This window comes from Lampris incognitus, chromosome 1, assembly GCF_029633865.1.
Source record: "Lampris incognitus isolate fLamInc1 chromosome 1, fLamInc1.hap2, whole genome shotgun sequence".
In the NCBI taxonomy this organism is placed as follows: Eukaryota; Metazoa; Chordata; class Actinopteri; order Lampriformes; family Lampridae; genus Lampris; species Lampris incognitus.
Genome location: NC_079211.1, coordinates 128,811,794 through 128,825,113, shown reverse-complemented (window position 1 = coordinate 128,825,113; position 13,320 = coordinate 128,811,794). Strand labels below are relative to the sequence as shown.

Below are 13,320 nucleotides of genomic sequence, written 5' to 3'. Positions count from 1 at the left end.
GGACAAGCCGCCAGGCCATCACAGGGCGTAAGCAGATATTGCTTTGTTAAAAGAAGCACTCAATGGTAGGGAACATGCTCTACAAATAAGGAGCAAAACAATCCAGTTAGTCAAGTAAACTCTATATGAGACAGTACAAGCCTGTTTCATGCAACAAGAAATCACCAGCTGTCAAACCGACAGCTTAGGATGTGATATAGGGTTTCTTTCCGAGACCATCAATGGTGTTGTGAGTGCTCAACTATATATATATATATATATATATATATATATATATATATATATATATATATACATACATACACATATATATATATAGATGTAGGAAAACAACTTTTGATACATAGCAGTACAAGCTTGTTTCGTGCGTCGCGCACTCATCAGCTGCTTTGTTGAATCACATTAGCAGCTGATGATGATTGATATTCTACTCCTCATTAGTTGAGTACTTTTATCAACACGTTTGACGGTTTCTGAAAAGAAAAACGCTATATATGTATATATACTATATCTCACATGCAAAATTCCCTATGTTTATCATGATACCAATTTTCCATATTGCCCAACACCATACAATTTTGTGTGTGTGTGTGTGTGTGTGTGTGTGTGTGTGTGTGTGTGTGTGTGTGTGTGTGTGTGTGTGTGTGTTTGCACGCGGACATCTCAAAATACTTTTTATTATATGTCCGAATATGTTCCAAAAACATATTTGGATATACAATTTTAATGCTTTTCTGGATCTTGAAATACACCATACTACAACTAATACTTTCTCTTGTATCAGTCACAAATGGTTCCATTGCATTTTTCAAACCAGTCTGGCCCGAGGGGTCAGTTCACTTTTATAAAGTGTTAACAGGCCGTGCATTATTTCGCTCAGCAATTAGCATTTCCCATGATACATAACAGGCACAATCACCCGCCTTCACTTTCCAGTAAAAGACTCTGAACAGCCACTGTGCACGTGCAGTCACCTCTTAATAAACGAGTTGCACGGCAGCGATGTGTTTCAAAATAAGACTAAAATTCCCAACATGATGCATACATACTAATACGATATACGTATGCACATTTTTTTTATTTTTTTTTATTTGCAAATGCAAGAATTGTTACCAAGAAACTAGTTGAGAGAAGCATAAAAAATCTTGTTGAACTAGTAAGGTAGTCTTAGTGTCTAAGCACAACTATCATAACTAGATTAGTTAAAACCGACTTGGAGTCCTTCCTCTGTGACTCTTTGTATGGATTAAATAAACAGCTTTTTCTACCACAGACCAAACACACATTCTTGTGGTACGTGACAGCGCACGCTGTGCGGGGGGAAGCTCAGTCAGGCTCGGGGGGTCTTTGCTGTTCTCAGCAGATAGGCTAATACAGATGTATATCAGTCAAAAAACAACAAAGATCCATAAATGAAATTATAAGGTGGGGTTTCTAAATTGCTGTTTGCCTTTTGTTGGAAGGGCACATGTCACCACAGCAAAACCTGCAAATCATCCCTCTGCTATTTTATACTGTAGTGAACCACATTAACCAGCCTGGTCAGATGCAGAGGGGTCTGGAATGAAGAAGATGTAAAACTGCACAACGACTGAGCTCATGGAACATGATAATTACAGGAAATGTGGTGATGGTGACCTTGTGTGGGTACACATGACCTCAGTAGCAGACAGATGAAACCTAAGGTAGGATGGAGCCAAAAACTGGCAAGGCAGTTTTTTTTCTAAGACAGTTCTGCCCAATACAGCAGGAAGTGAGCTGGATGCATGCAGGCAATGAATGCGCAATTAAAACCAGATCCACAGCTAAAGAATCCCCCAATAAGCAGCTCCAAACATCTCCGTTCAGTCAACCCAAACGACACAGAGGAACCGATAAAATCACTGTAAACATCAGCGTTCTCAAAACCCAGTCCAGATTGAATGCCTGATAAACATATGAAAACATACACTTTCCTTCTCATCTATGTGGGGTAAACAAAACAAAACAAAAAAACCCAAAAAATTGGTATATTTATCTAATGTGTAAATCTTTAACAGTGATACTTTATGTTGATAAAAGAGTCAGACAATATCAACACTTCTTATAAGAGAGATAAGCAATGCAAAATCTTTTTTTCAAAAGGCTCACCCGCCATATTCCCTCTTCCCCCTTTTCCTATTTGTCCTCGCCATCAGGCATCTAATTTCTCCTAATCTATTTCCCATTTGGGGACTCTCAAATATTGCTCATGTGCCTGTTTACATAAGATGGAAATTTCCAACATGTGCGTCTTGTTCTGGTACACACTAGGGAAGTGGCCTTTCCTGCTCTCCTGCTTGTCCAAGACGAAGGTGATGCAAATGGAAAAGCCATTAAAGATGGAGGAGAGGAGTTACTGCATCTGTAGCAGCCCACCTCATGCACACAGAGACAACTTCTCCTCAGATTTTCGGTTTGAAAATGTCCTTTAACCTGAAGTTACTGACTGGATTTGAGGATTCTGGTTAATGCTCAGTATGATCTATGCTAAACATGGCTGACAACACAGCTAACAACATCATGGGAGACAACAGTTTGTCTACAACTTCAACAAAATATAACAAAAGACGTCATTTATTAAATATTTTGTGACATCTATGAAATGAAGGCCCTAACGACTGTCAACTGTTTCTTCATAAATTTCCAGACTTTCCTGATCTTCAAAACTATAAACACAATCTTCCCAGTGGAGGACAGGGTCAATATATATTTGCATTAGTAGTGGTTTGTAATGAATGTGAGCGCTCTTAACTCGGACCAGTTCAGTTCTGATATAAGTTGTCGCTGGCTGTGCTATGAAATCCCTGCACAGTGAGTCAAAGGGAACGTTTCATACATGGCAGCTTTAGACCAATGACCAGCACCAGATGAGGATATAGTGTTGAATGTGACATACTGGAATCAACTCAGGCTCTGAATCAATCTCAGAATTGAGGGCCAAGTTTGAACAAAACACTGTTGCAAGACTGAAATACTGATGCCAAAGTGATTTAAAGCCATCGTATCTACACTGCAGAAGGCAAACATGCAAGTATGAAATACAGCTGGGAAACAAGTTATGAATCAAACAAATAGAGATTCACCACTCCTGATCTGTCCTTAACTTATATCCCACACTGACTCAGTCAAAGGATTTAATAGACTAATAGGGACAAATGCGGACTTTGTGCCAAGCGGCAACCTGAAAGCTGAAGCCAAAGCTGAAGTGCCTAAATAGCAGTTGCACCATGGCCACAAGGTGACTGGCTCCCAAAAAACTTTGGGTCTAATGCAAGTCAGTTAGGGAACTCCCATCATCTATCTACAAATACAGAGTCAATAATTTTTTCTTCAAGAAGTTGGAGTCTCACGGGCGTCCGGGTAGCACAGCGGTCTACTCCATTGCATACCAACACGAGGATCCCAGTTCGAATCCCCGTTTTACCTCTGGCTTGGTCGGGTGTCCCTACAGACACAATTGGCCGTGTGAGTGGGTAGGAAGCCGGATGTGGGTATGTGTCCTGGTTGCTCCACTAGCACCTCCTCTGGTCAGTCGGGGCGCCTGTTCAGGGGGGAGGGGAAACTGGGGGAAATAACGTGATCCTCTCACGCGCTACGTCCCCCTGGCGAAACTGCTCACTGTCAGGTGAAAAGAAGCGGCTGGCGACTCCACATGCATCAGAGGAAGCATGTGGTAGTCTGCAGCCCTCCTCGGATCGGCAGAGGGGGTGGAGCAGTGACCGGGATGGCTCAGAAGAGTGGGGTAATTGGCTGGATATGATTGGGGAGAAAAAAAAGGGGGGGTGGTCCCAAAAAAAAAAGTTGGCGTCTCAATCACTAATTTGGAGTCTAGCACACAGTGTGAATGTGGTTATTTTGAAAATTATTGTTCTGTTGAAGCTATTGGAGATTAAAAACTGGCATGTTAGAGGCTGTGGCACAGTGGCACAGTGGTTAGCGCAGTTGCCTCTCAGCAAGAAGGTCCTGGGTTCAAATCCTGGGGTAGTCCAACCTTGGGGGTCATCTCAGGTCGTCCTCTATCTGGAGTTTGCATGTTCTGCCCGTATCTGTGTGGGTTTCCTCCGGGTGCTCCGGTTTCCTCCCACAGTCCAAAGACATGTAGGTCAGGTGAATCGGCCATACTAAATTGTCCCTAGGTATGAATGGGTGTGTTAGCCCTGTGATGGCCAGGCGGCCTGTCAAGGGTGTCTCCCCGCCTGCCGCCCAATAGCTCCAGCATCCCTGCAACCCTGAGAGCAGGATAAGCAGTTTGGATAATGGATGGATGGATGTTAGAGGCTTGTCTGCCTTGAATTACAGGTCCGTCCTGGAGTGATTGACAGGTTGCAGTAAATGTACTGTGAATACTGCAGAGGTCCCACCCTATCTCCACCCATGTTCCACCCTGTTGCCCAAATCTGAATTTTCTGGCTCCAACAACTGACAAGACGGTGGCGAGCATGAAGCCAAACTGTAGGCTTCAAATTGGCCCTTCAGAAACCAATGGGTACCATCAAAGGCGCTACGTACATCTTTTTTACACAGGCCATGCTTCTTCCACCGCATAGTGGAGCTCAAGTCAATTTTTATATGTGCACCCATCTGTACCAACTTGAACTCTCACAATATGTGAATTCTGGGTCTAACATGGCAGTTGAACATCGCTTTATCTGAGTAATTGGAAAAGGAAAAGTATTTATAACAATTTACCATTAACAAGGCTGGACACTTGAAACTAGTTATACAACCAAGTGTTGCTATTTGTGGACACATAATTACAGTCTACGTCTGAAAACTCGTACTGTATATCTTCTCTTTTAATCAGAACCTATGTCAGATTCTGTCAGGGGAGGATTGAGTAGCAGAGCAAGAGTTTCTTCAAAATCTATTCTTTTACATGATTTTCCATGGCAAAGTCAGCTAAAACAACTTAATGTGACCCAAGTGTGTTACAGACTTCAATTCTGATGGGTTGTAGAGCTTTACCTTTCCATAAATGCACAGTTTTATATGATCGCCCTGGTTATAAGTCAGACATAGCATGGTTTTTTTAAGGCTTAAATGATTGCCCCATGGCGGCTGGTTAGCGCAGTCACCTCACAGCAAGAAGGTCCTGGGTTCGGGCCCCGGGGTAATCCAACCTTAGTGGGTTATCCCGGGTCATCCTCTGTGTGGAGTTTGCAAGTTCTCCCCATGTCTACGTGGGTTTCCTCCGGGGGCTCCGGTTTCCCCCCACAGTCCAAAGACATGTAGGTCAGGTGAATTGGCCGTACTAAAATTGTCCCTAGGTATGAATGGATGTGTGTGTGTGTGTGTGTGTGTGGGCCCTGTGATGGCCTGGCAGCCTGTCCAGGGTGTCTCCCTGCCCTGCCACCCAATGACTGCTGGAATAGGCTCCAGCATCCCCGTGATGCTGAGAGCAGGATAAGCGGTTCAGATAATAGATGGATGAACGATTGCCCCATTGGACTGTGTTGAAGCCCAGCAAGAAGATGAAGCAAACTGTTAAATTTGCCAACACTGAATCTGTATGATTCAAACTAATATCTGACAACCCAACATCTGGGTTCAAACAAGGTACATTTATCCTTTAAATATTGATCAGATAGTGTTGCACAAGAACACATGATCAAATTTATTGGATTGGGAAAAGACCACATTCAATGACAGGTGTGACTAGACATCCTCATTTAGTATGATTCATTTGATTCATCAATAGGGTTAATCAAATTTTGGCAAGTAAAACAACTCTGGTTGGGATGAAGGCAAGTTTGGACAATGAAAACAGCTCTCACCCAAATACCATTTGGGCAGCCAGTGTAATAAATTGCATTATGGATTTGCAATAAAGGCAAAAAGTCAGATTTATCAGGAAGGACAAAGAGACCATGAAATGAAAAGTACTCCCAAAATTCTCAGTGGGGACATCTATTAGTCCAAGAGGGAATACAAACCGCATAGACATGTGTATCTCTCCAGCAACTCTAGAGTTTGAATCTCAGTCTATCTAATTTGTCCATTTCACAAACCTGCAGATTCACCTCTCAAATATAACTATCCCTCTTGCAAATACATACGGCATCCTGTTTTTACAAATTGAACAAAACACACATAAATAACAAAACATGTGTATTTGTCAGTTTTGTTCTAATAACAGAAATGTACATGTAAATCTGATGTAATAATGCAAAGGTTTAAATCGTTTGAGCAAGAAAATAACCCCAACAACCCCTGAGCCTCATTTGACTACAGCCTAGACAACCATATGTGTCTATTCATACCCCTTTATGCCCCTGCCAGAACTGTGTTCCCTGCTACTGCAATGAGTAAATGTGCCAATGGTGGATAATCAAATTTAAATACACTTTAATCTAATTGAATCCCTTATAATTAAGTAGAGAACAATTACACCAAGAGAATAGAGGGTATCAGGGCACTTTATGGCAACAAAGACCATCTTTTACCCTCGGTGTCCTAGGTTTGGGCCCCTGCAACAGCGAAATATGTTCTTTAGCAGCAGTGTGTTTAATATCAATGTACCTTTCAGTCCTTTCTACTCATTTATTCTATTCCTTCTGAATCAGATGCACAGGTTAAACCTACTCATGTGTTTTGACATATAAGTTTGAGGGGAGTTCTCCAGAGACAGGTAGTAAGTCTAAACCGGACTACGGTTTTTCAGTTTTGGCCCTGGGTGTTTGGTTTTAAAGTCCACGGAAATTCACGTGACTCATGGCCAAACTGTGACTTCATACTTCCTCCGTGTAGCACAGCACTCAAGTATCTCAGCTGGCTGAACTGAAGTAACACATATGGTTTCAATAGAGCTCTCAACAACGCTCTTTTCTGGAGACAGTCCTTAAAAAATGAGCTGTGAATGCTTTTCATCGTAAAGTTACACAAGTACAACTAGTCTCTAAGAGGTTAGTTATGAACAGATAGGTTATGAGAAAGACTCATAAATAGGCCATGGGAATTCTTGATGCTGCTTTGCTAGTTACAACTCCCAATGACAATTTCAAGCATGCAGTTTGAGAACATGTTGGATGTATACCCCTGATGGTCCCATTTTTGAGAACTAATGTTTGCCTCAACACACAACACATTGAGGACAATATATTACGAAAGATAATGTTTACAGAACGTACTGGATGTGATGTGCTCAACAGCTTTGTTTCATTTGCTGTTAAAAGGAACTTTGTTGACAAATGTAAAACAGCTGTTTGAACAAGGCCAGGGCAAAAACAAAAACCTTAACAGCAATTTGATCTTACTTTGCAAAAGATTAAGAAGAAATTAACCACTTTTAATGCAGCTCAAGTAGTTTAACTGACATCATAACATGCAAATATAAATCTGCTAGGTGACCTTTGGGGCAAACCTGACGTATTAGGTGTTTTTACACAGAGATCGCGCAATAATGGCATAATTAGGGTTGGGTATCGAGAACCGGTGGTTCAAAATTGGAACCGGTTCCAAAATTCCAATTCCAAAGGAATCGTTAAGAAATTCAAATTTTGATTCTGTCTGTCAGTTCCTAAATAAATTTCACTCGTGCTAAAGTTAGTTTCAGTTTCTGTGGTGGCGGCAGGCAGCTTCCGTAGCTTCCGCCTCCGCAAGTTAAATGTGCGCCATCATGGACCAGAGCAAGCGGCGGTCGAAGGTGTGGCTTCATTTTGCCTTGAAAAATGAAGGGTTGGCACAGTGCAACGCCTGTGGCAAAATTATTTCGTGCAAGGGAGGATGCACAACAAATATAGCCAAACACCTTCACCTACACGGTGTACAAATTAACCAGCGTACCGTGTTTGATACATTGCACCGGTCTCCATCTCCAGCCTCAGCGTCCTCTTCAGCCAACCCTGAGCCAACAGCAAGCAGCACCTCGTCACAATTGGGTAGGTGAAAATTAATAACGTTTGTCTTATTCGCAACAACAAGACAGCAAACAACTTACACATGAGCGAATTGCAATAAACTGTATGGAAATACTGAAATGTGTTTTTTTTCTGTGCTGAACGCTCGTGTATACAGGCTGAGAAGGTAGTATGCTAATTTTTCTAAACCAGATCTGTTTATAATTCAAGGAGTTCAAAACCTGGTAGTCCGGACCAGGGTGTGACTGTCTTTATTTCTTCATCTTCCTGTGTGAAGACAGTTGTTGTAAATGTACACATAAGAATGAGACATTCACATGAATGATCCATTCTTAAAACAGAATAGCTTGTATAAAGTTTTTGTAAATAAAATTTTCTCCTGTGAAATAAAAATTTGACCTTTTTTGACCCCACCTCTCAAAGAACTGGAATCGAGAATCGTTAAGAACCGGAATCGAAAAGCAAAATCGGAACCAGAATCGCTAAAATCCGACCGATGCCCAACCCTAGGCGTAATGAAGACTCATGGTAACTGAAGCCCATTTATAAGGGCTGTCAGGCCTAGACTTTCCAGTGATCATGGCAACAATGATTGTAGCTAGGTAATTATTTCATATAAAAAATAAATAAATAAATTGCCGCTATTTAACTGTATAAATAACCAGGGTTTGAAAACTGCTGTTAATGGAAGCAATGTCAAAACAGCTGCTTTCTAAATCTAGTCGCGGTTTACCTGTTAGTACACCTACTGTGTCTGTGTTGCGTGTGGGTGCGTGCCAGCTGTGTTTTCTGAGGAGTTTTCAAAAAGCCTACTTTGGAAAATAGGTAACTTAAGTAGCAAATTCTTTATCTAGAACTGAATTAATTAACTAGATAATTTTGACTATAGGATCATGGATACACATTGATTTATTTTAATGTGTAATGAAAAAAAACCCAACAAGGTTGCATTGCTGCATCACACTGCCTCCGATACAGTGAGGTATTTACTTAAATTATTTTTTAACAGATTGTACTCCTGATGGAGGGCCACATAGCCACACATAGAGGAAGAAAAATTAGACCAGTCGCATAAAAATAAAGATCAGCAGCGCAGACGCCCGCACAGGTGTGCTCGGCTTCCATGATCAGCGTAGTAGCATAATGCCTCGTCCAAATATATATGGATATTTTTGAAAACTTAGCTTTTTTGTGCATTTTGGCCATTCATCCACACACAAATTGCATTTTAGGTCACTGAAAAAGGACCTTTTGGAAAACTCCTTCCAGGGTGAAGATGTTTTAGGTCTATAACTTCATTAGGCTATACAATATTGTTCATCACTGGGTTTGTAATGAACTGCAATAAACCTGAGCTTCTGTGCTTTGACTCCCCACTATGAAACAACATTATCCTCTTCCATTTCATAATGTCTATTCATAATTCTACGCTTATTTTGGTTAAAGTAACGCAAAAGGAGTGTAATCAGCAATGAATTACTTGACACAGACAGTAATACTGTCAAGTAACTTATTACTTTCAAATGAAAGTAACTAGTAATATGTAATGCATTACATTTAGAAAGTAACTTGCCCAACACTAAACACAACAGCGTCGGCTGTCCCTTTTACAAAGACATCAATTTGGCTTTATGACTACTTCCGTTGCCGGCTTAATGCGGGAACAACAATGACCAATGACCCCCCCCCCCATTCCGTCTTAATACCTTTTACACAGAATGGCGAGGTGGCTCAATGGCGCAATGTTCCCGCCTTGAAAAGGCTGTGTAAAAAGCCCAATTGTTTCAGCCAGTCTCCCTATGTAACTGGTAGCTTTACAAAGTTGGGACTTCTCATCACTGTAAAGTCTAATGACAATATGGAAAACCAATGTGCCACAGCTGATATTGTTTATATCACAACACACCAACAAATCCACTAAAGAGATGTTGATATTTGGCCAACGGGTGAGCTGCAAAATTACATTGTCAGAATAGGGATCCATGAACTGAGAAAGTGTGATATGTCTTCTCCTGGATCGCCACCTTGCCGTGGTGGAGAAGCTTGCATTTACCAATGATCCCAAGAGCTATGCCATCCAGAGCTTGGCTCCTGGTAGGGTCACCCAAGGTGGATAGGTCAAGGGGGAGGAGGTTCCAGACAAAGTGTGATCCAACAAAGACCTCAACGGCGGAACTGGCAGAAGATGTCTCCAGGTCACAACGGCAGTGAAGGTGGATGAAGGCTGCAACAGAGGGTGATCCCCAATTGTCTTGGTTCACCATGCCATTGGACTCTGGCCACTCCCTGCCAAGGACCGTGTGGTGGCTGCAGGCACATCAGCCACACCACGTAAAAAGCTGTCACATTGAGGCATCCTCCCATTATGCAGCTCCAGGATCAGCCTCTACGCCCACCTGAAGACCCAGTGGGAGGACGATCATACTCGACCCCAAGTGACCACCGATGTTGATGATGTATTTGTATTTGTTTCTCAATAATGTCATTTAAGACCATTGTCTCATGCATTATCATATGGAGGAAGCCTCCATTGACAAACAAGGCAGTATTCTAAAGAATAATTTGCAGAGTCAGACTCAGCTGACATCACTCCTGTTGTTACTCAAGGCAGCATGCAACCTCTCAACCATATAACAAGTTCCTTTCAAAGGGAGTCATAGGAGAATATGAGAATATGTCAGGCCTCTGTCTTGCATTGCCTTAATGCAATTCTTAATGGCAATGAGCAGATGTAACTACAATACTGAACAGGGACATGAACAAAAAGAATTCAGCTTATATGAGAGACATACATGGAATCAAATGTTTTAGCAAGGTTTGAATGCAGTGAGCACTGTAGCTGCTGAGTATTGGTACTCCCTGATACACCATCTTTATATATACTCATTTTGCAAAACATTATTTTTCTGCTAAATTCAGGTCTTAAAGACAAGATGATAAATCAATGTTTGTTTGCAAGTGTCTTAAAGAAAATGCCATAAAGGCAATATTGGACAGGAAGAAATGAAAAGGGTCAAAATCATGGCCTGATTCTCCAACAAAGAGAAAGAGGCCTTGGTTTTAAATACTATTTTCAGATGCAAAGGCGGGTCCAACACAGGCAAATGTGGACATCAAATTGGCAACGGCTGTATGCAGACAGCCAAAAGAGATACTTCAAACAGATACAAAACAGATACACAGCAAACACAATTAACTTACAAAGTCAGCAGGTTTGTTGGCGAAGAACCAAGTGTGTGCACATCCAGAAAAAATATTTAGGTGCAAGAAAAAAAAATCACAAAACATAGAACAAAGCAGTGAGGTCTGCCAACACTTATTTTATTTAGCATAAGTATTGGGAACATTTCAGTGTAAAGACCTCACTCCTTTGTTCTAGGTTTGTTGGCGAAGCCATCTGCTTGTCAAGGGGCCGCTGCCAGTACAAACAAGAGCCCAAAACTATAGAAGTATCTTAGAAAGTACACAGGTGTTTGTAGAAGGATGACGATGTAAAATTACATGACACCTTATAAAGAAAGTGGTATAACAACTGGCTAGTTATGGAAGATGTAGAAACACATTTTCATTGCCTTAATGAAGCAGACATAAAAATTAATCAGTATCGAATCCATGTGTAAGATCAACATGTCAGTCGACGATCCTCCATAACATTCCACAATGGGAATGTGGTGCCTCAGGGCATCAACGGTTACATAGGTCCACAAATATCTATCAGTCATGTGAAAACAAATACATTAGTTTGAGATTAATCTCAGTTCCTGGAAAAGATGGCAACCACAAAATGAAGCCAAGACTATGACATCACCATGTCAAGTGTTGACGAGGCAATTTATGACATCCTACTGTGACATGGAGGTTTACTGAGGAGAAAGTGGATAGTGCGAATGGTTCAACCTTCGGGCCCAAGAGGAAAAAATGACTAAAGAGAGGGAAAATGGGAACAGTAAATGTCTGATGGGGGTGTTTTTATGGTTCCCTGTAAACTACCTATGAGAGCGACAGATACAGAGAAAGAGGGGGAGATGGAGGGGGAGAACAAGAGAAATAAAATAGGATGGAAAAAACTGAAAGATAAAAATTAAATTAAAAAAAAGAAAGAAAGAAGAGGTATTGCTCCATTACAACATAAATTTTGTCTTCCTTATTGGTACCTGCCCCAGCATGATATCTCTGGAAGATCCCTTTAGAGTGAAAACTAATGAAGGTAAATACTGTGAGGACAGGTGAGGTCTGGCCCACAGGCATCTGTTGTCATCTGGCGCATTTTTTTCATAGCAAAACAGAGACCAAAGCCCAAATTCTTTATGATAGTCCACATTAAAACTCAACAGAAGAATCAAAATTTTCAAAAAAACTATTTGAAATTGGACTTTTAAATTTTATTTTAAATACAGTATTGTGCCTTTTCCAATATATATCTTGAATGAATCATGTTCTATACAATATTTTTTTAATGGAAAAAAAATTCATTCATTGGCTGTATGTCAATTCAGGGTCATGAAGTCTATTCCAGCATGCGCCGACAGGAAAACATCCATTTTCTAATTATGATTAGATAGGCTGATAGGAAATGTGAGATCCCAGACACATTTCTAATCTTTTTTTTCCCTTTAAAGACATTAAATGAAATGGTTATTGATACAACAAGTCTATAGACGTAACAACAGCTCTGATAATACCTAACTGCTAATATTCACTCCAGTAAACTTCCAGTGTATGGCCAATTGCTCCAGAACAGTGGATATTTTCCCAAAAACAGCTAAGAATGATGCTCTTTCATTGGTCGCTCTTCAAACACGTGCTTTACCTTGTCTTTAGTAGCTCACATGGCCGGCTGCAAAAATTGGTCTTACTTCATAGGGGGAAACTTCACTGCATCAGAGACTCTACATAAAGTCTACATTGATGAATACTACAAGCTGTTAAACCAGCACGGATACGGGCACAGCCAAAACCCACATTTCATAAACTCAGGAATTTCTCAGTGTTGAAGTTGGTTTTGAGATGGAATGCATTGCATTACATTGCACATGATCACAGGTCGGTCCTCACAAAAATCCTTTCCTCCCCATCTCCACATTAACTGACATGCTGAGGAAGGACAGGCTACCTCAAAACATGGGGAAAAAAAAAAACACCCACCAATGCAGAGAGAAATGCAACAGTAGATATTGTGCTGAGGGAAATGTCCCTCTGTGTTGTTTACCGTCCTGTCAAGTGAAGGACAATGCTAAATTTAACTGGAATCCATGCATAAACCATAAACACTGCATGCCACAAGGAGACAACAGTTCATATGGTACACACAGGCTATATTTTCAGCAGTTATATTTACACATCTTGGTCAATTTGGGGACAACAACTGCACGTCTTGAGACCAATAACTATTCTTTTCACCTCAACAATGGCAAATGACAGACAACAAAGTATTAAACAGAGA

At 41.0% G+C, this 13,320-nt stretch overlaps 1 protein-coding gene across 2 annotated transcripts in view; it reads right to left on the bottom strand.

Moving 5' to 3' along the window:
* loxl2b (lysyl oxidase-like 2b) overlaps positions 1-13,320 on the bottom strand; it is a 56,999-nt gene that overhangs the window by 34,764 nt on the left and 8,915 nt on the right. The gene's annotated exons all lie outside the window — the stretch shown is intronic.